The sequence below is a fragment of the Oncorhynchus gorbuscha genome, linkage group LG21 (genome assembly GCF_021184085.1).
Source record: "Oncorhynchus gorbuscha isolate QuinsamMale2020 ecotype Even-year linkage group LG21, OgorEven_v1.0, whole genome shotgun sequence".
NCBI lineage: Eukaryota > Metazoa > Chordata > Actinopteri > Salmoniformes > Salmonidae > Oncorhynchus > Oncorhynchus gorbuscha.
Window position 1 is genome coordinate 48,083,764 of NC_060193.1, and position 25,301 is coordinate 48,109,064.

Consider the following 25,301-nt stretch of genomic DNA (forward strand, 5'->3'; position numbering starts at 1 on the left):
GAGCCATCTGGTTGGATAGAGCGTTTTTGGTTGGATTCGTATTGGATAGTAGATTTCCTTCGTTATTATGTTCTCCATTTATGATGTTATCGAATCTGTTATCGAATCATTTTTACCTTTACATGTATAGGGCACTCTATAGCATTGAGTTTGCTTGTTTTCATATTTGTTCTAATAAGGAACAAAACGCATGCGCTTTTACCGTTAACCGGATGCCTGGCTAATTAAAAGTCATATTTATCTCAGTGTTGGTATGGAAGCAGTAGGACTGACTGCTTTATGGCCAAGCAGATTTAACTCCCAGATGCAGCTGAGAGAATCGCAAAGGGTAGTGTTCTGGTTAAATGGTATAGATGGAAAAATGCATCTTAACTCTTGAGAATTCTCTAACGATGACTTTGGCCGAGACATTGGTCAACTCTTCATCCTCATGAATCCCAGACATTGGTCAACTCTTCATCCTCATGAATCCCAGACATTGGTCAACTCTTCATCCTCATGAATCCCAGACATTGGTCAACTCTTCATCCTCATGAATCCCAGACATTGGTCAACTCTTCATCCTCATGAATCCCAGACATTGGTCAACTCTTCATCCTCATGAATCCCAGACATTGGTCAACTCTTCATCCTCATGAATCCCAGACATTGGTCAACTCTTCATCCTCATGAATCCCAGACATTGGTCAACTCTTCATCCTCATGAATCCCAGACATTGGTCAACTCTTCATCCTCATGAATCCCAGACATTGGTCAACTCTTCATCCTCATGAATCCCAGACATTGGTCAACTCTTCATCCTCATGAATCCCAGACATTGGTCAACTCTTCATCCTCATGAATCCCAGACATTGGATTGTGTCTGATTGTATCAAGGTATGGATTTGCCATTCCATTCCATCACGTAATACGTTATGGCAGACAGAAGAATGGAAATATCTTTCAAACACGAATCGGTCTGAGACTGTTTGAGAAGAGCTTTGGTTGTTCCAGTATGGTACACTCTGGTATGCATTTGCTGCAGAGTAAAGTGTAGTAGCCTATAGCTCACCCCATGGACCAGCTCCAACCTCTCGCTAATCATCAGTGCAAAGAAAACAGGAAGGGATGTCTGGTGAAAGCTGGTCCGCACTGAAAGCAATGAAAAGTGCATATTTCGTCATTCTGACAATGATGCCATGTAACGATGAGGGCCGGCTAATTGTACGGGTTTCTGACCATATAAGTCCAACGTTGCTCCTCCCCAGTGTCCCAAACGGGTTATTAAATCATATAAAATGGCATTTGTCACATGCTTCGTAACAACAGTAAGCCCTTCCGAACAATGCATAGAGAATATAAATACAAAAAATATAGGAAAATAATAACACAAGGAAATAAATACACAATGAGTAAAAATAATTGGCTATATACACGGGGCAACAGTACCGAGTCCATGTGTAGGGGTACGGGGTCGTTGAAGTAAATATGTACGTATAGATAGGGATAAAGTGACTAGGCAACAGGATTGATAACTGACAGTAGAGTCAAAAGAGTAAGTGCAAAAAGGGTCAATGCAGATAGACCGGGGAGCTATTTGGTGAAGTATTTAGTAGTCTTGGAGGTAGAAGCGGTTCAGGGTCCTGTTGGTTCCAGATTTGGTGCATCGGCACTGCTTGCCGTGCGGTAGCTGAGAGAACAGTCTTTGACTTTAGATACTGTATGTGAGGTATTGCTCTCTTATTGGAAAGAGCAGGGTGAAAAATCACTGGAGCTACTGGCCAGATACACATGTTCTATCCTATTTAAAACCTCATTAGAGAGCAATTACAGCCAAAGTACAGCCAATATGCTGCTAAGTACACTTCTAAAACAATGGGCGATAGCTCAACATTCAGTTGCTAATAACGATAAATCCATAAATAAGTAAAACTACTATGGCACACTTAATGTTGAGTACTTGGCTCATCTTCTTTTGAGAGTCTCTCTCGACTAGAACCTGCATTCCACGTTTAATAGGTTTAGAATGTTCTGGATTTGAAACTGCTGACATTACTCTTTACAATAGTCTCTGTAGTCTTTGCAATAGGCTTTTTATGGCTCACAGGCCTCTACCTATCTTAACCAATATGACTCAAAGCAGACTAGATATGAAAGACCTTATGAGAAACACTTCTGTTTGGAACATTGTTCAACACATAACACTAGTGTATAATTATGTTGTGAGAGATGTTATTATTATTATTTGTCAATGTTGCGTAGTTCCAAAATATGAGGAATCAGATTTGAATTGTAATGGGAATTAATGATCTACATAGCAACCTACTTTCCTCTGTTCTGATTGGTTAGATGTTGAGAACAGGAAGTACTTGAAGTGACATATTTCTGTGAATGTAGTCTGTTCACGAGTAAAAGACAAATCCAAAAAGTAAAAGAGTAATCTGTCTCCATCCAGTGTTGTCAACATAGAGAGTCATCGATCCGCCTTCTAAAGAACCCCAAACTACGTTAGTACAGCCAAAGAGGAGTAATGGTAAGTCTGGCATTGGCAACCTATTGTCAAGTAGTACAGGCAATAACAAAAATAGAGTGACTTTGAAATAATTACTATAAAAAAATGCCCTTTTCTCCCCAATTGGTAGTTACAGTCTTGTCTCATCGCTGCAACTACCGTACAGACTCGGGAGAGGCGAAGGTCAAGAGCCATGCGTCCTCCGAAATGCAACCCAACCAAGCCACACAGCTTCTTGACACAATGCTCACTGAACCAAGAAGCCAGCCGCACCAATGTGTCAGAGGAAACACTGTTCACCTTGCGTCTGTGTCACCATGCACTGTGCCCGGCCAGCCACAGGAGTCGCTAGTGCACGATGGGACAAGAACATCCCTGCTGGCCAAACCCTCCCCTAACCCGGACGACGCAGGGCCAATTGTGCGCCGCCCCGTGGGTCTCTCAGTAACCAGCCGGCTGCGACAGAGCCTGGACTCTAACCCAGAATCTCTATGGGCACAGCTAGCACTACAATGCCTTAGACCACTGCGCCACTCGGGAGGCCTGACTTTGATATAATTTAAAGAAAGCATAGGCTATTTGTCATGTATCCTGTCCTCAACTCCTTCCCTTCATCCGCACTGATTGAAAAAAACTACAGGGCCATGTTCAGCACGACACAATAAAAACCTATTATGTAGAACAAGCATGCCCCTGGCACATAGAACAAGGACTCATGAGAGCTCTATTCATGGTATTTCTATGTGAAATGTTCCACAAGGTGTGCTTGCTGAAAATGGCCCAGGTAAAAACTATAAGGTGGAATCTCGTCATTAGGCTGGTCTTCACCTGGGGCAAAACGTTTTGTTTTGCAACTGTTTGGAGTAATGATCAAACCCCTGGTCAGTTCTTTCAGATCAGTGCATATAACGGAGAAGAGGTTAGAAGAGGAATGATCTTTAAAGCTTTCTTCCTCTTCAGTAGAGGGAGGAATCGTTTCTACCGTCCCCTCAAAGGGTCTGACCCTTAACCCCCAACAGTTTAAGGTCTTCCCTCCAATGGACGGGTTCTAGCCACGGGTCAAGCCATATATTTTGTGCATGATTACCTTGTCAGTAGCCTCTCAGGCCATGTAGCCAGCCACAGTGAAGGAGAGATGAGAGAGGAGAGAGATACTCTTTCCACTTCGAAACTGAGATGTGAGTGTGTTCGATTGCACAAAAATGATTTATACCACCATGTATTCAATGAATTAGATTAGATTGAATAGAATAGATTGAATTTGCATGTTCAAATGTCAGTTCGAAGATAATGGAGTGCTCTGTCCCCATACATAACTTGAAGTGCCTCTTCATAAGGGGCTTGTGTACTAGCATTTGAGCCAATTGATTAATACTTGGGTTATTCTGCTTAGATTTATGTACGAAGGCTTATCATAGCCTACAAATGTTTTTGACAGTATGTAGCATTTGACGCTTTCCAATTTAATATCACAAGGAGTAGGCTACACTCTCATCTGACCGGCAATGTAGTTGCCTTATTGCAGTATTCCCAAACTGGGGTGCGTGCAATGCCGTCGGGGGTACGCCAAATAAAAATGTGATTCACATTTTGTATATTTAAAAAACAAATTCTTCACATTTTCGAACAGTCCATTTATATTTTCCAATGGGGCTATACGTTTGGGTGAGTTTTTTTCTCTCGCCTGAGTAGCCTCGTTTCACTGCCAAAAATAAAATTTAACCATCTAGTGTTCAGCGAAATAACAACACAATGTCAAATACAGGTAGCCTCGTCAAATAATTAACATCCAATCACATTAACCGTTAATCTCTCACTGGAATTCCACTAACGGTCCGTATGTAGCCAAACATAGCAGCTGCTCGTGTTGGTATCTGTTATGATGGCGCAAAAGTCATGACAGGGAGACATAGTGGAGTGGTAATCCACGTGCAAGCAGTTGCTCCCGACGCCACTTGGGTACACTGCAGCATCCACCGAGAGGCTCTTGCTGCCAAAGGAATGCCTGACAGCTTGAAAGACCTTTTGGACACTAGTGAAAATGGTTAACCTTGTTAAAGCAACACCCCTGAACTCTTGTGTATTTTCTGCACTATGCAAAGATATGTGCAGCGACCATGTAACACTTTTACAACATACAGAAGGGCACGGGTTGTCAAGGGGCGGCAGCGTAGCCTAGTGGTTAGAGCGTTGGACTAGTAACCGGAAGGTTGTGAGTTCAAACCCCCAAGCTGACAAGGTACAAATCTATCGTTCTGCCCCTGAACAGGCAGTTAACCCACTGTTCCCAGGCTGTCATTGAAAATAAGAATATGTTCTTAACTGACTTGCCTGGTTAAATAAAGGTAAAAAAAAAAATTGAGAGACGAGCTTGAAGTGTTCTTTGCTGACCATAATTTTCATTTGTCCGACCACTTGCATGATGACGAGTTTCTTACATGACTGGCCTATCTGGGTGAAGTTTTTTCCTCGCCTGAATGATCTGAATCTAGGATTACAGGGACTCTCCGCAACTATATTCAATGTGCTGGACAAATTTGAGGCGATGATTCAGAAGTTGGAGCTCTTCTCTGTCCGCATTAACAAGGACAACACACAGGTCTTTCCATCATTGTATGATTATTTGTGTGCAAATGAACTCAAGCTTACGGACAATGTCAAATGTGATATAGCGAAGCACCTGAGTGATTTGGGTATGCAATTACGCAGATACTTTACCGAAAAGGATGACACAAACAACTGGATTCGTTATCCCTTTCATTCCCTGCCTCCAGTCCACTTACCGATATCTGAACAAGAGAGCCTCATCAAAATTGCAACAAGTGGTTCTGTGAAATTTGAATTGAATCAGAAACCACTGCCAGATTTCTGGATTGGGCTGTGCTCAGAGTATCCTGCCTTGGCAAATCGCGCTGTTAAGACACTGATGCAATTTGCAACCACATACTTATGTGAGAGTGGATTCTCAGCCCTCACTAGCATGAAAACTAATTGCAGGCACAGACTGTGAGGAAAGTTATGTACATCCTTGAAAGCATACCCTTCTCATTGACCTGTGGTGAGTTATTCACAATTTTTGATGAACAAATAAGGTTTTATATGTAAGATGGCTAAATAAAGAGCAAACAAATGTATTATTATTATTTGTGCCCTGGTCCTATGAAAGCTCTTTGTCACTTCCCACGAGCCGGGTTGTGACAAAAACTCACACTCATTCTTATGTTTAATAAATGTATTGTATAGTGTGTGTGCGGCAGGCTTACGATGATGGCAAAAAACAACAGTTAAGAGTGCGCTGACCCTGGTGCTAGAGGAGGTACGCAGCCAGAGGTTGAATGTTTGAAGGGGTACGAGACTATAAAAAGTTTGGGAACCACTGCCTTAAGATATAAGACCCATTGTGTATCCAAATAACAAAACAACCGTGAAGCTTAACAGGACTAAGTGCCACAAACAAAGTTAACTACCCACACTGGGCGGCGGGGTAGCCTAGTGGTTAGAGCGTTGGACTAGTAACCGCAAGGTTGCAAGTTCAAATCCCTGAGCAGTCAAGGTACAAATCTGTCGTTCTGCCCCTGAACAGGCAGTTAACCCACTGTTCCTAGGCCATTGAAAATAAGAATTTGTTCTTAACTGACTTGCCTGCTTAAATAAAGGTAAAATAAAATAAAACTGAAAGGTGGGAAAAAGGGCCACCTGAGTATGATTCCCAATCAGAGACAACAATAGACAGCTGTCCCTGATTGAGAACCATACCCGGCCAACACAAATCATAGAAATAAAGGACATAGAATGCCCACCCAAGTCACACCCTGACCAAACCAAATAGAGACATAAAAAGGCTCTCTAAGGTCAGGGCGTGACAGTCCAAGAGTCAACACCAACGTATGTTTCTTCAACCGAGTCAACCACATCCCAGCCTTGCTTTGACAGCCAATGTCATGGGTCTCCACGACATCTCTTGCCGACAGCAATGCAATGAGCTATGAGAGGAGGAATGCGAAAACAGTGTGGAATCTATCTAAAAATTATTGCATTCGTGGCCACAAGGTATGCAACAGAGGCATTTAGAGAGGCTGAATCGGTGCATTTGTGCTCGCCGACTGTGATGACAAACAGTGGGTGACGTGACCCGGTCTGATGGTTTCTGTCAGTGTGCCCCTTGTCTACTTTATTATGGGTCTGTGGTGAGGAATGCTTAAAGTGTTAAGAAGCAGACATTCTGTGGGGAGCCCCAATGAAAAGCAGACCAGGGTCCTTATTTGGAAATACTGTAGTCTTACTAGCATGAGGGCTGATCTAGGATCCCCTCCCTGTCAACATTTTAACTAATAACACTTATTGAATATAACTCCAGGGCGTCTATCTAAGAGTAGGAGTGCTAATCTAGGATCTGTTTTGTATTTTGGATCATATTGATTAATGTTATATGGACAGGGAGAATCCTGATCCTAGATCAGCACTCCTAGTTTTAGACACTTGAGACATACAGCCTTTAGTCTAAGAGTAAGAGTGCTGTCCATAAAATCAAGCTCATCATTATCTAAAAGGCTAAACTGACCCTAGATCAGCACTTCTAAACTGATCCTAGATCAGTACAACTAACAGCTCTCTTGAGTTTGTGAATAATAGCCCAGACCAGTAGTTTCCAATCAGCATGATAGTAGAAAAATCTGGTTGGCAGTAAAGCTGTGAGTCATGTGTCTCCCTTTAAATGAGAAAGAGAGAAAAAAAGATAAACACTTTAAACCTTCTGAGAGACTGGGGTCTACGCCAGGCCCAGACGCTTAAGGAATGCAGCTGGGCCTTGCTTGGTTTGCCACAGTTGAAGCCTGAGAGAGAGACATAATAACGCTTGCTGGTCAGACAGACTCAAGTCAGCTAGCTACCTAGCGTAATCAAAAACTAACCAACAGAGCTTTTGAGAAGGAAGTATAGCATATATGGTTGGATTCCATCCTTGTGGGGACCTAAAATCCCCAAAAGTCCCCACAAGGACAGTAAAACAAGGAAAAGTATCCCCTGTGGGGACATTTCCCACGTCTCCATGAGGACAAACGCTATTTTAAACTTAGGGGTAAGAATTAGGGTTAGAGGTTAGTAGTTAGGGTTTGTGTTAGCGTTATGGGTTAAGGGTTAAGGTTAGGGTAAGGGTTATGGTTAGGGGTTAGAGAAAATAGGATTTTGAATGGAAATGAATTGTAGGTCCCCACGAGGATAGAAGAACACGACATAATTATGTGCGTATGAGTAGAGTAAATGTGATTGTTCATGATATGGGCGAGTCTGTGTAAATTGGTGGGCATTTCTTTGTAGAAGTCCCATTAGCAGTAAACGGGAAGTTCATAGGAGCACATGAAATTTGGTGTCAAATGTTTTATTAAGGCATATACAGTGGGGCAAAAAAGTATTTAGTCAGCCACCAATTGTGCAAGTTCTCCCACTTAAAAAGATGAGAGAGGCCTGTAATTTTCATCATATGTACACTTCAACTATGACAGACAGGTTCAAGGGGTCTGAGTACTCTCCGAAGGCACTGTGCCTTGTAGACATTTTCTCATTTCTCTCCCTCATGAGGACGGCAGACAATGAAAGCTCACAGAATGAACAAGTAAAGGCTAGAACTAACAATTAGTTATAGTGTTTTTACTGATAGCAATTTGGTTAATGATCGTAATGGGGAATATTTAAGACAAATGAAGTTTATATTCCGTTAGGTGTAATTAACACAATGAACACAATACATATTTATATGTTTTCACTGTCTGTAATAAAAGTGATTACAGACACCACCCCCAGGTGGTGAGGGTAGGCAACAACATCTCCTCCCCGCTGATCCTCAACACGGGGGCCCCACAAGGGTGCGTTCTGAGCCCTCTCCTGTACTCCCTGTTCACCCACGACTGCGTGGCCACGCACGCCTCCAACTCAATCATCAAGTTTGCGGACGACACAACAGTGGTAGGCTTGATTACCAACAACGACGAGACGGCCTACAGGGAGGAGGTGAGGGCCCTTGGAGTGTGGTGTCAGGAAAATAACCTCACACTCAACGTCAACAAAACTAAGGAGATGATTGTGGACTTCAGGAAACAGCAGAGGGAACACCCCCCTATCCACATCGATGGAACAGTAGTGGAGAGGGTAGCTAGTTTTAAGTTCCTCGGCATACACATCACAGACAAACTGAATTGGTCCACTCACACTGACAGCGTCGTGAAGAAGGCGCAGCAGCGCCTATTCAACCTCAGGAGGCTGAAGAAATTCGGCTTGTCACCAAAAGCACTCACAAACTTCTACAGATGCACAATCGAGAGCATCCTGGCGGGCTGTATCACCGCCTGGTACGGCAACTGCTCCGCCCTCAACCGTAAGGCTCTCCAGAGGGTAGTGAGGACTGCACAACGCATCACCGGGGGCAAACTACCTGCCCTCCAGGACACCTACACCACCCGTTGTTACAGGAAGGCCATAAAGATCATCAAGGACATCAACCACCCGAACCACTGCCTGTTCACCCCGCTATCATCCAGAAGGCGAGGTCAGTACAGGTGCATCAAAGCTGGGACCGAGAGACTGAAAAACAGCTTCTATCTCAAGGCCATCAGACTGTTAAATAGCCACCACTAACATTGAGTGGCTGCTGCCAACACACTGTCATTGACACTGACCCAACTCCAGCCATTTTAATAATGGAAATTGATGGGAAATGATGTAAATATATCACTAGCCACTTTAAACAATGCTACCTTATATAATGTTACTTACCCTACATTATTCATCTCATATGCATATGTATATACTGTACTCTACAACATCGACTGCATCCTTATGTAACACATGTATCACTAGCCACTTTAACTATGCCACTTTGTTTACTTTGTCTACACACTCATCTCATATGTATATACTGTACTCGATACCATCTACTGTATGCTGCTCTGTACCATCACTCATTCATATATCCTTATGTACATGTTCCTTATCCCCTTACACTGTGTATAAGACAGTAGTTTTGGAATTGTTAGTTAGATTACTTGTTGGTTATCACTGCATTGTCGGAACTAGAAGCACAAGCATTTCGCTACACTCGCATTAACATCTGCTAACCATGTGTATGTGACAAATAAAATTTGATTTGATTTGATTTGATTTTAAAAGTGTTGTATTTGTGACACTCATTTGTGTCACGGGTTGACGATCACGAGGCTTGATGCAGTATTTGACATATTAAACTGATATCCGTTGACGGTGATTGACGTCAGACTGGCGGTACACCGATCGTTTCTCTGTGAAATGGTGTGATTCTGTAGCCGCTGATGTTGCCTTCCTCACAGCCTCTCAGGCTGGTGTTTACAGAACATCCGGTACTGTCTGTTAACATATACAGTGAGGTCCAAAAGTATTTGCGCAGCAACACTGTTTTTGTTGTTTTGGCTCAGAACTCCAGTACTTTGGCTCTCGTGTATGTTTCCGTGTGGCAGAGATAGTTTCTCTGCTTGTGTGCTGGAGGTGTATCCCTGCTGCAACTTGTAATTTAACCTGAAATGATTTATGGTTGACTGTATCTGCGACTGCTCTTCTCTTTGGTTCACCTGAAAATCCCTTTTTGCAATGACTTATTAAGTGGTTCAAATGCTTCATTCTGTTACCAAATCGGGTAACGAGATGACTAACAAAAATCCGTAACAGAATGACTACAACTCAATTGGCTACAATGGGAATTCATAGTAGTCACATACCACAGTTGAGTCACCTGCTACTGTCCTCTCTTCCACTGGCATACTGTTATGTTCAGCTCATAACTGTTTTCTTTCTCTTTCTGTCGCGTGGTGGTCAAAGTAGAGTATAGTATTGTAGAGGTCAGTACAACACAGTACTGTACCGTACTGTACAGCACACTAGAGTACATTATAATTTACTGTATTTTTTAAATGTATTTTTATTTAACTAGACACTGTACTGTACTGAACTATACTATACTATACTATACTATACTATACTATACTATACTATACTATACTGTACTATACTATACTATACTATGCTCTACTGTGATGTCCAAACTTGTGAAACACAGTCATCTGTGATTGGTACAGATGAATTTGGTCTTGTTTGGGGGTGGAGCTCATTAGAATAATAGCCAGTGTGTGGAATAATATCCAGACATGCAAAGCATGATATCACTGGTTCTACCTTTGTGTCTATTCAGGATGCATCACCATGAAGAGAATGACATTCATAATGATGCATTTCTGTATAGTACAGATCAGGGACCCATGACGTCATTCTGTTACCATCATTATGTTACCGGGTGTTAATCCACTTCACTTCCTGTCAATAACCAAAATAGATTTTTTTCAAACTCAGGTTGTTATATCATAGCTGACAGACCATTCTCTCTTCATTTGGAGTAGATATTCAAACGATTTTGAACATGTATGTATAGTTACCAAACTATACATACAATTTTCTGTGGAAATTGTTAACAGTAGTCATTGTGCATAGAGTTGAGTAAGCATTTCACTGCTAGTCTACAACTGCGAAGAATGTGACATGCAATTTTGATTTGAGTTGTGTGGTTTCTTTAACTTTGCCATAAATATGTGAAAGTGATAAATCATAGTCTCGGCATCATTCTGTCGCCGTGTAAATACCGTCCGTCAGGAGGGTTGTGAAGTTGTGTTATATTATGTTCCATTAGCATGTTGCGTTTGAGTCAGTGTCTGCTACTGTATGTGTGTGTAGGCCCACCTCCTGCCTGTATGCGTGCAAGTGTGTGTGCACATGCGTATGTGTGTGCGCGACACAGGAGGTTGGTGGCACCTTAACTGGGGTGAACGGGCTCGTGGTATTGGCTGGAGCAGAATGGTATCAAATACATCAAATATATGGTTTCCAGGTGTTTGATGCCATTCCATTTGCTATGTTCCAGCACATTATTAGGAGCCGTTCTCCCCTCAGCAGCCTCCACTGGTGCGCTCGTGTGATCTCGTGCGTGCGTGCGTGTGTGTGTTTGCTTGCGTGCGTGCGTGCGTGCATGTGTGTGTGTGTGGCAAAACGGGGTGTGAATCCTGCAGCAACAGATCCCATGGCTCATGACAGTTAGTTAATAAACACTGGCCTGTCAACAGCTGCACATGATGTAATGTGGAACTTCTTCTCACCCACACCACCCCCTCCCTCCCTCCTCCCTCCCTCGTTACAAGTAGCAGGGTGTTTGCAGAGCACCAGTCTGGCAAGCCAGAGTGAGTTTGTGTTGTTCGCTCAGTCTCCCCTTCTACTCCTCACTGGGAATTTACCAAAGGAGCATGTTTCCAGCCACCTTCAAAGGGAATTCCATGTTACAACGTCTGATGTAGACTTATCAGAGGCTGCTGCCAACCTGTTGAGTGAAGCAGAGGATTTGCCAGGCAAGACGTAAGTTATAGATGCTCATTTTCTGACGCACGTTGACACGGACACACAGGGCCATGGGTAATTGGTGTGATAATTTGCATTAGAGAGAGAGAGAGAGAGAGAGAGAGAGAGAGAGAGAGAGAGAGAGAGAGAGAGAGAGAGAGAGAGAGAGAGAGAGAGAGAGAGAGAGAGAGAGAGAGAGAGAGAGAGAGAGAGAAAGAGGAGCAAACAGGTCAGGATCAAATTGCTTACACACATTCCAAATGTGGCCACATACTCAGCAGGCATAACTTATGTATTAACATAGACAAGGCTTGGAAGATCCCTGTGCTCACACAGCTTGGTGAGATACATGCAGTGTCCCTTTGGACTTTAGTGTTTTTCTGTTTCTCTTCCTAACCAGCTGCCATGATGAGAGAGACAGACCGCAGCCCAGTCATGTTCCTGTCAGCAGGGCAGCTGGGGCTAGGCTACACATGCTGGACATTGTGATTGAAAGTCCCAAGCAGACCTGGGTTCAAATGCTATTAAAATGGTTCAAACACTTGGAGCATTTGCCTGGAGTGCCAGGTGGTGGGTGGGACTTTTCAGTTGGTTCCATTGCATCAGGAAATCTCATCAAGCGCCGGCTAAAGCATTTGAAATGATTCTGAAGCACTATTTGAACCCAGCGCTGGCCCGAAGGCAGGAAACCCATCTGATTTGTTTCAGGATGTAATAAGGTCTTCCTAAGGGCCTGTGTTTGGGGTGCGATCGGTGGAGGGAAATGTGTTTCTGCAGCGTTGAATCCCTGATGAGCTAGACGATGACATTACGCTCATTGTTTTGATGAAAAGCTTCAACCTAAGCAACCCTAATGAACTTGTGTGCAGTGGCGCAGTGTCACAACACGTTTTCTTCCATAGACCAGCAATGAATTTGTGAGTTTTGAAGGGAGTTTGAAGTCTTGTGTCACTGTCGCAGAAATGAAGGATATTCGTTAGAATTCAATTTAATTTCTATCAGTTACGGTAGATTGTTTCCCTATGTCATGTTTAATGCAGTATTTGCAGTTCATGTTTTATTGCACGTGACATGAGCGCAGAGCAAAAATATGTCAATTCATTTTGCCAGATGCTCCTAGGCTTTTTCTTAACAGAGCAAGCATATTTCATTTGAAATGTGTCACATGTTTGTCTCTGGCTGAGACATCTACAGCACAGCAACACTCCCATATTCAACCTGTTGAAAGGCAACACAACATGAACAACCCCCCCCCCTCCTCTACAAATAGGGTCAGCTACGTTAGGTGTAAAACCCTGAGCCGACTTACGACGTGTTAGAAAGGGCGTCGGGCGAGGGTTGTAATAAAAACACACTCGATAGAATGTGGATCGGAATGTAACAAATGTCTGTCTGTTCATCTCTTAGGAGTGAGCTCACACGTAGCACATGACTTGCTCAATAACTCACACCCATCCTGTATCTCACACAGCTGTGTGTGTGTGTGTGTGTGTGTGTGTGTGTGTGTGTGTGTGTGTGTGTGTGTGTGTGTGTGTGTGTGTGTGTGTGTGTGTGTGTGTGTGTGTGTGTGTGTGTGTGTGTGTGTGTGTGTGTGTGTGTGTGTGTGTGTGTGTGTGTGTGTGTGTGTGTAAGTGTGTAAGTGTGTAAGTGTGTAAGTGTGTAAGTGTGTATATAGCATATGTATTTACAGAATGTGTGTGTGTGTATAAATCAACACTGTGGAACACCTTGATCACATGGCAAGTTGTTTGATGACACTTCCTGTCTTCTCCAGTTAATTCTCCCTACACTCCCAATGTGTTAACTAGACCCTATAGGGAGCTCTGCTTTGTGTACAACCTGTTGTTCCTCACTCAGCTCTCTGTCTCTGCTGTCTGTCTCCTTCAGCTGTCTCATTGGCCCTGGCCTAGCTCTGTTTGTTTTTCCATATCCAATCCTCCTGGCCTTGTGGACACACACATACACACACACAAAAACACACACACACACACACACACACACACACACACACACACACACACACACACACACACACACACACACACACACACACACACACACACACACACACACACACACACACACACACACACACACACACACACACACACACACACACACACACACACACACACACACACAACAACCCCCCTCCCAGCCACACACACACACGCACATACACACGCATGCACATTCAAAGGTCTCACATACATCCTTTGCTACTTTTTTTTACACATATCAGCCTGTAGACAATTTCAAAGTGCTTGTACCTTTGACCTTTACCACTTAACAGTGCCACTGTCATTGTTACACCTTGCTGAGAAAGGCTGTAGCTATAGCCCAGTTAAAGCTTCACCCCCACAACAGCATGTTAAAACAGTACAGCGATACAGAAGGGCAGCAACAGGGAGTAAACACATTGGATGTGTCCCAAATCACACCCTATTCCATTTACAGGATAGTGCACAACAGTACTTTTGACCAGGGCGCCTTAGGAAAGCTAGTGGTTGGCAGATTTTGTAGAGAGCAATGACAATGTACATCTTTAAGCAAACTAAAATTACATAAGTGTTTAATCTAGGATATAATTGAACTTTTTGTAGTATCTCTAATACCATGATGACTTTTGGTCTGTCTGTCTGTCTGTCTGTCAAAGCCATTTCAGAGTAGATTTACCCTGAGTGTGCTGTACACCTGTCAAAGCCATTTCAGAGTAGATTTACCCTGAGTGTACACCTGTCAAAGCCATTTCAGAGTAGATTTACCCTGAGTGTGCTGTACACCTGTCAAAGCCATTTCAGAGTAGATTTACCCTGAGTGTTCACCTGTCAAAGCCATTTCAGAGTAGATTTACCCTGAGTGTTCACCTGTCAAAGCCATTTCAGAGTAGATTTATCCTGAGTGTTCACCTGTCAAAGCCATTTCAGAGTAGATTTACCCTGAGCGTTCACACATGAAGGTTCATTTAGAATAAATATATCCTGAGACTTGAAGAGAATGCTTCCCAAGCTCCTCTTATTCTGTCTGGAGCCAGGAGAGGAGAGCAGCAGGGAACTAGGTCAATAATAATGCACTAATTCAACTAGCTCAACTCAGCCAAGAGTCTCCCTGTGTCTGCCTTCCAAATGTCACACTTATCCCTATATAGTGGATTACTTTTGACCAGGGCTCATAGGGTTCTAGTCAAAAGTAATGCACTATATGGGGACTAGGGTGTCATTTGGGATGCAGCCTGACTCCCACTAACGCTGTTCTGCCTCAGGACGAGACTAATTCAGCTGACTCAACTCAGCCAAGAGTCTCCCTGACTCACTGTAATACTCACTAATACAGCTTTACCTCAAAGGTCTGGGGGAGGGACGGACTACATAGAGGTTCAAATTGAATAGGCAGAAACGTCCTCTCTGTATGTATAGAGTATATGGTAAGAAACGTCTTTTTGAAATGCACTACAGGCATGATTATTAGAATCAAAGATAATTGACTGCCACAACTGCATGGATTACTACAATGAGGTGTCTGATGGTGGTGATACAAGGAGAAATAATGTGCGTGTACCATGCTATAGTAGCCTACCTACCAAGTTCTCCTACAACTTTCATCCAACCAACAAACCACCAAACCCTCAGTATGCTGACCAGCTGCTGGGACCAGACGGGGGTTAGATAGCCCACTGACCTGTCTGTCTGTCTGTCTGTCTGTCTGTCTGTCTGTCTGTCTGTCTGTCTGTCTGTCTGTCTGTCTGTCTGTCTGTCTGTCTGTCTGTCTGTCTGTCTGTCTGTCTGTCTGTCTGTCTGTCTGTCTGTCTGTCTGTCTGTCTGTCTGTCTGTCTGTCTGCCTGCCTGCCTGCCTGCCTGCCTGCCTGCCTGCCTGCCTGCCTGCCTGCCTGCCTGCCTGCCTGCCTGCCTGCCTGCCTGCCTGCCTGCCTGCCTGCCTGCCTGCCTGCCTGCCTGCCTGCCTGCCTCAAACCTTGTCCCAAATGGCACCCTATTCCTCAGGTAGTGTGCTACTTTTGACCAAAGCCCAATGGGCTGTGGTCAGTAGTAGTGCACTACCCGAGCTAAAGAGACAGGAGGTTGAGGACATATTGGACTGATCATCATATACCATCTGTGCTGCTAGCCTGCCACACAGATGGACCTCTCTCGCTCTCTCTCTCGCTCTCTCTCTCTTGCTCTCCTTCCCTCCCTCTTGCTCTCCATCCCTCTCCCTCCCTCTCCCGCCCTCCCTCTTGCTCTCTCTCTCTCCCTCTCTCCCGCTCACTCAATCTCTCTCTCTCCCTCGCTCTCTTTCTCTCTCTCTCTCCCTCCCTCTCACTTGCTCTCTCTCTCTCTCTCTCTCTCTCTCTCTCTCTCTCTCTCTCTCTCTCTCTCTCTCTCTCTCTCTCTCTCTCTCTCTCTCTCTCTCTCACACACTCTCTCTCTCTCACTTGTCTCTCCCTCTCACTCTCTCTCTCACTTGTCTCTCCCTCTCACTCTCTCTCTTTCTCGCTCTGTCTCTCTCTCCCTCTCGCTCTCTCTCTCTCTGTCTTTCTCTCTCTCTCTGTTTCTCTCTCTCAGTGTGCCCCCCTCTCTCTCTGTGTCTCTCTCTCTGTGTCTCTCTCGCTCTGTTTCTCTCTCTCTCTGTTTCTCTCTCTCTCAATTCAATTTCAATTTAAGGGCTTTATTGGCATGGGAAGCATACGTTAACATTGCCAAAGCAATCTCTCTCTTTCTATACCCTCACATTCACATCATGCTTACCCCCCCACCTCTCAATGATTGAAAAGTAATAGCTATCTGGGAATTAGGAGGTAGCCTAGACTCCTCTCTCTCAAATCTCCAATGTATAATTATCCTCCCCATTCATTCTGCACCCTGCCTGAGCAATCTGGATGAATCATTCACAAAACGAGGCCTTGGCTGGGGGGTGGTTCCGGGTTCCAGCCTGACCCCCTTTCCTTTATAGCCCTCCTCCATTCAAACACACAGACAATATAAATAGGGTCCCGGGGCAAGGGCCGGTGCTCCAATCAATGTCAACCATCGCTATCCATCCCAGGCTGACTGACACTTCCTGGCAAGCTCATTTTTCTTTTTTTTTGGGGGGGGTGGTATTGATCCAGGCTGCATCCAAAATGGCACCATATTCCCCATATAGTGCTATTTGGGACACACATACTACCTCGCCAATTGGGCTTTTCTTTCGACGTGAGAGTCCATTTTCCTCTTGTTTTCATTGTATTATGTGATAGATGAAAGTGCTATTTGAGAACTCATGCAACAGAACGCATGTCTGGAATCATTCTCTCTGAGAGTTTATATGGCACTGAGAGACCAGATGGTGTTTGCCGACCGAGTCGGTCATTGTGTTTCGTGATGTGTTATGACCAATAATGTTCAACTGTCAACACACAACACCAAACATTTATCAGACGTTCACTTGTATTCAGCTCAGAGGAAATGGCAAAATGTAATGGTGATTGTGGGTGTAATCATTTGTAGCCAAAACGTTTGTTCCTCCAATAGAAATCGTTTGGGGTTTAAAGTTCAAGCGACAACAACCAATGGATATCTCTGTTTGATCTCCCTTCACAGAACAGCGCAAACTGGCTCTAACCAGAATAGAAAGAGGACTGGGAGGCCCTCGGTGCACATGTGAGCAAGAGGACAAGTACATTAGAGTGTCTAGTTTGAGAAAGAGAGGGCCTCACAAGTCCTCAACTGGCAGCTTCCTTAAATAGTACCCACAAAACACCAGTCTCAACGTCAACATTGAAGATGCGACTCTGGGATGCTGGCCTTCTAGGCAGAGTTGCAAAGAAAAAGCCATATCTCAGACTGGTCAATAAAAATAAAAGATTAAGATGGGCAAAAGAACACAGACACTGGACAGAGGAACTCTTTCTAGAAGGCCAGCATCCCGGAGTCGCCTCTTCACTGTTGACGTTGAGACTGGTATTTTGTGGGTACTATTAAATGAAGCTGCCAGTTGAGGACTTGTGAGGCGTCTGTTTCTCAAACTAGACACTGTAATGTACTTGTCCTCTTGCTCACTTGTGCACCTGGGCCTCCCACTCCTCTTTCCATTCTGGTTAGGGCCAGTTTGCGCTGTTCTGTGAAGGGCGTAGTACACAGCGTTGTACGAGATCTTCAGTTTCTTTGCCAATTTCTCGCATGGAATAGCCTTAATTTCTCAGAACAAGAATAGACTGACGAGTTTCAGAAGAAAGTTATTTGTTTCTGGCCATTTTGAGCCTGTAATCGAACTCAAAATTGCTTATGCTCCAGATACTCAACTAGTCTAAAGAAGGCCAGTTTTATGACTTCTTTAATTAGGACAACATTTTTCAGCTGTGCTAAAATAATTGCAAAAGGGTTTTCTAATGATCAATTAGTCTTTTAAAATGATAAACTTAGATTAGCTATCACAACATGCCATTGGAACATGGGAGTGATGGTTGCTGATAATGGGCCTCTGTACGCCTATGTAGATATTCCATAAAAAATCTGCCATTTCTAGCTACAATACTAATTTACAATATTAACAATGCCTACACTGTATTTCCGATAAATTTGAAGTTCTTTTAACGGACAAAAAATAGCTTTTCTTTCAAAAACAAGGACATTTCTAAGTGAACCCAGACTTTTGAACAGTAGTGTATGTGAATTAAAACAAGAGTTTCATTTCATCAGCTGATACTTAAGATAGCCCAAATTCACCATCAAATAGAACCTGAATGAATAACATACCTAGACAATGTCTATAATTTTCTGATATTCAACAGCAGAACACCATACAGATGAAGGATCTTAATTTGAGCCAGGTTGCTACAGCAGGAAAATGCCGCAACCGGAATTATTATGTAGATTATAATTTATGGACATTTTGTGTAAGGGTTGATACATTTTTCGTTAGGGCAAATCAAGTCTGACATTTTTCAAGTGGAAATTGTAAACTTTGGATGCCTTTTTCTTAAACATTGAATACATTACAAGTTTGCATTTCTTGCTGTGAAGGAAAATTCTCAGCAACAAAATAATGATTAGATCAAGATCCTACATCTGTTGATGGATCAGTGCATCCACAGAACAATAACCTATCGCAGTGCATATGTCATTTAAGTGATGTATACCTTATTACAATTGTATATAAGTGATCATAATGCTATTTTCTTTTCTCATTATCCTCAGCCAGCCTCTCACCTCTCTGGTCCACCCCTGTGCAACCCCAAAAGCACCCCCCCCTCCTCCTAGTTTCTCCCTCAGCAGATGTTAAAAAGAGTGGTTTCCCCCCCTCCATAACCCTCAGAGCCGCCTCCACCTCCACCCTGGCATCTAATTAATTGCATTAGCGTAGCCTCTTCTGTAGCCTGTCAACTATGTGTCTGTCTATCCCTGTTCTCTCCTCTCTGCACAGACCATACAAACGCTCCACACCGCGTGGCCGCTGCCACCCTAATCTGGTGGTCCCAGCGCGCACGACCCACGTGGAGTTCCAGGTCTCCGGTAGCCTCTGGAACTGCCGATCTGCAGCCAACAAGGCAGAGTTCATCTCAGCCTATGCCTCCCTCCAGTCCCTCGACTTCTTGGCACTGACAGAAACATGGATCACCACAGATAACACTGCTACTCCTACTGCTCTCTCTTCGTCCGCCCACGTGTTCTCGCACACCCCGAGAGCTTCTGGTCAGCGGGGTGGTGGCATCGGGATCCTTATCTCTCCCAAGTGGTCATTCTCTCTTTCTCCCCTTACCCATCTGTCTATCGCCTCCTTTGAATTTCATGCTGTCACAGTTACCAGCCCTTTCAAGCTTAACATCCTTATCATTTATCGCCCTCCAGGTCCCCTCGGAGAGTTCATCAATGAGCTTGATGCCTTGATAAGCTCCTTTCCTGAGGACGGCTCACCTCTCACAGTTCTGGGCGACTTTAACCTCCCCACGTCTACCTTTGACTCATTCCTCTCTGCCTCCTTCTTTCCACTCCTCTCCTCTTTTGACCTCACCCTCTCACCTTCCCCCCTACTCACAAGGCAGGCAATACGCTCGACCTCATCTTTACTAGATGCTGTTTTTCCACTAACCTCATTGCAACTCCCCTCCAAGTCTCCGACCACTACCTTGTATCCTTTTCCCTCTCGCTCTCATCCAACACTTCCCACACTGCCCCTACTGGATGGTATCGCGCCGTCCCAACCTTCGCTCTCTCTCCCCCGCTACTCTCTCCTCTTCCATCCTATCATCTCTTCCCTCTGCTCAAACCTTCTCCAACCTATCTCCTGATTCTGCCTCCTCAACCCTCCTCTCCTCCCTTTCTGCATCCTTTGACTCTCTATGTCCCCTATCTTCCAGGCCGGCTCGGTCCTCCCTCCCCGCTCCGTGGCTTGACGACTCATTGCGAGCTCACAGAACAGGGCTCCGGGCAGCCGAGCGGAAATGGAGGAAAACTCGCCTCCCTGCGGACCTGGCATCCTTTCACTCCCTCCTCTCTACATTTTCCTCCTCTGTCTCTGCTGCTAAAGCCACTTTCTACCACTCTAAATTCCAAGCATCTGCCTCTAACCCTAGGAAGCTCTTTGCCACCTTCTCCTCCCTCCTGAATCCTCCTCCCCCCCCCTCCTCCCTCTCTGCAGATGACTTCGTCAACCATTTTGAAAAGAAGGTCGACGACATCCGATCCTCGTTTGCTAAGTCAAACGACACCGCTGGTTCTGCTCACAGTGCCCTACCCTGTGCTCTGACCTCTTTCTCCCTCTCTCTCCAGATGAAATCTCGCGTCTTGTGACGGCCGGCCGCCCAACAACCTGCCCGCTTGACCCTATCCCCTCCTCTCTTCTCCAGACCATTTCCGGAGACCTTCTCCCTTACCTCACCTCGCTCATCAACTTATCCCTGACCGCTGGCTACGTCCCTTCCGTCTTCAAGAGAGCGAGAGTTGCACCCCTTCTGAAAAAACCTACACTCGATCCCTCCGATGTCAACAACTACAGACCAGTATCCCTTCTTTCTTTTCTCTCCAAAACTCTTGAACGTGCCGTCCTTGGTCAGCTCTCCCGCTATCTCTCTCAGAATGACCTTCTTGATCCAAATCAGTCAGGTTTCAAGACTAGTCATTCAACTGAGACTGCTCTTCTCTGTATCACGGAGGCGCTCCGCACCGCTAAAGCTAACTCTCTCTCCTCTGCTCTCATCCTTCTAGACCTATCGGCTGCCTTCGATACTGTGAACCATCAGATCCTCCTCTCCACCCTCTCCGAGTTGGGCATCTCCGGCGTGGCCCACGCTTGGATTGCGTCCTACCTGACAGGTCGCTCCTACCAGGTGGCGTGGCGAGAATCTGTCTCCTCACCACGCGCTCTCACCACTGGTGTCCCCCAGGGCTCTGTTCTAGGCCCTCTCCTATTCTCGCTATACACCAAGTCACTTGGCTCTGTCATAACCTCACATGGTCTCTCCTATCATTGCTATGCAGACGACACACAATTAATCTTCTCCTTTCCCCTTCTGATGACCAGGTGGCGAATCGCATCTCTGCATGTCTGGCAGACATATCAGTGTGGATGACGGATCACCATCTCAAGCTGAACTTCGGCAAGACGGAGCTGCTCTTCCTCCCGGGAAGGACTGCCCGTTCCATGATCTCGCCATCACGGTTGACAACTCCATTGTGTCCTCCTCCCAGAGCGCTAAGAACCTTGGCGTGATCCTGGACAACACCCTGTCGTTCTCAACTAACATCAAGGCGGTGGCCCGTTCCTGTAGGTTCATGCTCTACAACATCCGCAGAGTACGACCCTGCCTCACACAGGAAGCGGCGCAGGTCCTAATCCAGGCACTTGTCATCTCCCGTCTGGATTACTGCAACTCGCTGTTGGCTGGGCTCCTGCCTGTGCCATTAAACCCTTCAACTCATCCAGAACGCCGCAGCCCGTCTAGTGTTCAACCTTCCCAAGTTCTCTCACGTCACCCCGCTCCTCCGCTCTCTCCACTGGCTTCCAGTTGAAGCTCGCATCCGCTACAAGACCATGGTGCTTGCCTACGGAGCTGTGAGGGGAACGGCACCTCAGTACCTCCAGGCTCTGATCAGGCCCTACACCCAAATAAGGGCACTGCGTTCATCCACCTCTGGCCTGCTCGCCTCCCTACCACTGAGGAAGTACAGTTCCCGCTCAGCCCAGTCAAAACTGTTCGCTGCTCTGGCTCCCCAATGGTGGAACAAACTCCCTCACGACGCCAGGACAGCGGAGTCAATCACCACCTTCCGGAGACACCTGAAACCCCACCTCTTTAAGGAATACCTAGGATAGGATAAAGTAATCCTTCTCACCCCCCCCCCCCCCTTAAAATATGTAGATGCACTATTGTAAAGTGGCTGTTCCACTGGATGTCATAAGGTGAATGCACCAATTTGTAAGTCGCTCTGGATAAGAGCGTCTGCTAAATGACTTAAATGTTTAAATGTTTAATTAGGGGTGTACACAAAGACTCCCAGATGTCAGGATTGTCCGTGGACCTTTGATTGCATCCATTCAACCCGGCTGACTTGCTGGCTGGCTGACTTACTGTCTTACCGGCTGGGACGAGCGCGTAATATGGCCGTAGACGTGTGTCTCTCTTTGTTGTCTCTGTGCCGCCCCCAACAGAAGACTGGTTTTACACAGTGGTAATTGGGTTTGGTGTAAATCATTTAGAGAAAGGAGGGGCTGTGGTGTATGAGGAGATCGGGAGATGAGGATAGGGAGGTCCCCGTGGGATTGTATTTCATGATGATCGCGTGGGTTAGAGATCATCACCGACGTAATCTGTTCCTAGTATTCTATGGCCTATTTATGCTGCTGAGTTCCCTTGGCCAATAAACAGACTGGTGAGACTCCAACAGCTTCTACAGCATATGGGATAGACTGGGTATCAAACCCAGGTCTCAGGACAGTGTTAGCCCTCTGAGCTAAAGTCTATAACCAATTCTTCAGGACTATCCCAAATGTGCCAATCACACCAAAAAGGTTACTCATCACACAAGTGTATGTTCACTGAACCACCTCTGTTACATACAATGATAATAATAATAATCTTAATAATAATAATAATATATGCCATTTAGCAGACCCTTTTATCCAAAGCGACTTACAGTCTTGCATGCATACCTTTTACATATGGGTGGCCCTAGCGGGAATCGAACCCACGACCCTTGGCATTGTAATTGTATGAAATAATATCCCTGAGCTCCATTGGGGACATTTCCAACCACTTGGCCTTTTCATTGACGTTACCACAGACGTTTGAATCTGACGTCTTTGTAAAATATCACGTGGCGCATTTACATAGACACATGTTATTGTAGTCTTTTCACCATTCGGCTGGTGATGTAGGACACTGGCCTACAGACGGACGTCCTGCCTCGTGCGTTTTCTCTCCTTTGCTTTTGGCCAGTTGCACATATTTCTCCGAACTTGACCATGTCAGAAGCTGCTTATCCAAGATCGAGAGTCAGTTGCTTTATTCAACCATTGGGTTTTGTCATTGTACATTATCGCGTTTCCCTACCTTTCCCATTCTCATATCTGACTCCAAATGTGTTTGACTCAGCTTCCCGACCTCCTATCGACCACCTGTTTCTATACAACCTTACTGAACTGCTACACCACAACCGTGACTTTTGCCGAGCGTGAAATGCCCCCCCATTCATTTCAACGAAGACTGGGCATAAGCTGCACGGCTCCATCAGAGGCTCTCACCGCTCAGCGTAAACGTATTCTCTGGTTTCTAATTTCCGGACTCCCCTCCCCTACCTTCAAGCGAAATGGTGTCATTGCATTTGACTGGTTAATCTATTATGTTTTTCGAGTCAGGGCAGTCAAGTTCAAACGTTAATCCATTTGAATCATTTGCTCTTGATTACCCACAATCCCTATCTGGGCGTCCGGAGGAAGCGTGGGGGCTTTACATCCAGTCTTGTCTTTAGAGAGAAGGCACTAACTGAAATGTAATCTTAACATGGTATGAGAATTATAGCTGAACGTAATGTCCTGGCACACAAAGGAATCAGACCTGGGTTCAAATACTATTTGAATAATTTCAGCGACTTTGGACATTTGTTTTAGCCTACCAGATGGGGCAGGTTTTGTAGTTTTGTGACAATTCTATTGGTTCCGTTGCTCCAGGCAAGCTCAATGGAATCCAGCTAAAGTATTTGAAATCATTTCAAATAGTATTTGAACCCAGGTTTGATTGACGTCAAAACTACTGAATGTAAGATCATCAGGGAGAAATGAAGAAGAACAGAAACCGTCTGTGCTGGTGGCATAACCAGAGTAAGCCTGCATGACGCCCTGTCCTGTCGTTGATCAATCCCCTTCCTTCCACGTTTAGATGTAGAACAGCAAAAATGCGCTGACCAACCCGGCAAGACTGGGAGACATGTCATCATAATGACGTCATTTCAACCAGTTTCTGGGTGTAATGATGCAATCTCAACCAGTTTCACCGGTGCTGGGGTAAGAGCAGTGAGTAGTCAATTGGGTTTGAGATGAACAATTTCTGTGTGGGTGTGAAATGCTACCTGGATATTAGCAGTATATTGACTGAATCTTTTGGATATGGGAGATTGACATTGGATGTAGCGTAGCATTTTGACGTCAGTATACTGACTGACAAGTGTAGTCAAGCCATTGAAGTCTCAGACAGGGTGGAACAGACAAGCCAGAGACAGAGGGCCTTGGGACCAGGGGGATGTGGTTAGAAGACAGTCTGCGAGGCAAGTAAACCTGGAATAATTCAGCATTAAAAGAGATGAATTGTATTCAGTACCCAAAGCAATTTACACAGACTCAAGTGTAAGTTGCTGTTGAATCAAAAGAGAGATTTTCTCTTTTGAAGTGGCTCCTAGAATACGTAACACACACACACACACACACACACACACACACACACACACACACACACACACACACACACACACACACACACACACACACACACACACACACACACACACACACACACACACACACACACACACACACACACACACACACACACACACACACACACACACAGAATTCATACATTACATACTATACAGCGGTCATGACAGAACGTCCCTAACCCTTGGCGGTCATTATGCGACCTTTGACCCGGGCGCTTCACTGATGAGGAGGTTGTGTGGTGCTTACTCTGTGGCAGGGCTGAGCGGAGGCACAGAGCCTGCTCTTTGTAGAGGAGTAGTATGCGTGAAGTGAAGTGTTTATTTTCTCCCTTAGCCTGCATTGGCCCGGTCGCGCTGGTTCCCAGCTCTGTTTGGAGAAGCCTATGAAAACATGGAGTAGGAGAAGGGAGGGAGGGGGACAGAAAACGTATAAACTCAGGGATGATCAGTGGAGTGAGGCTCTCCCTCTCCCTCTCTCCAACACTTCCGGTTGCTATCAGGT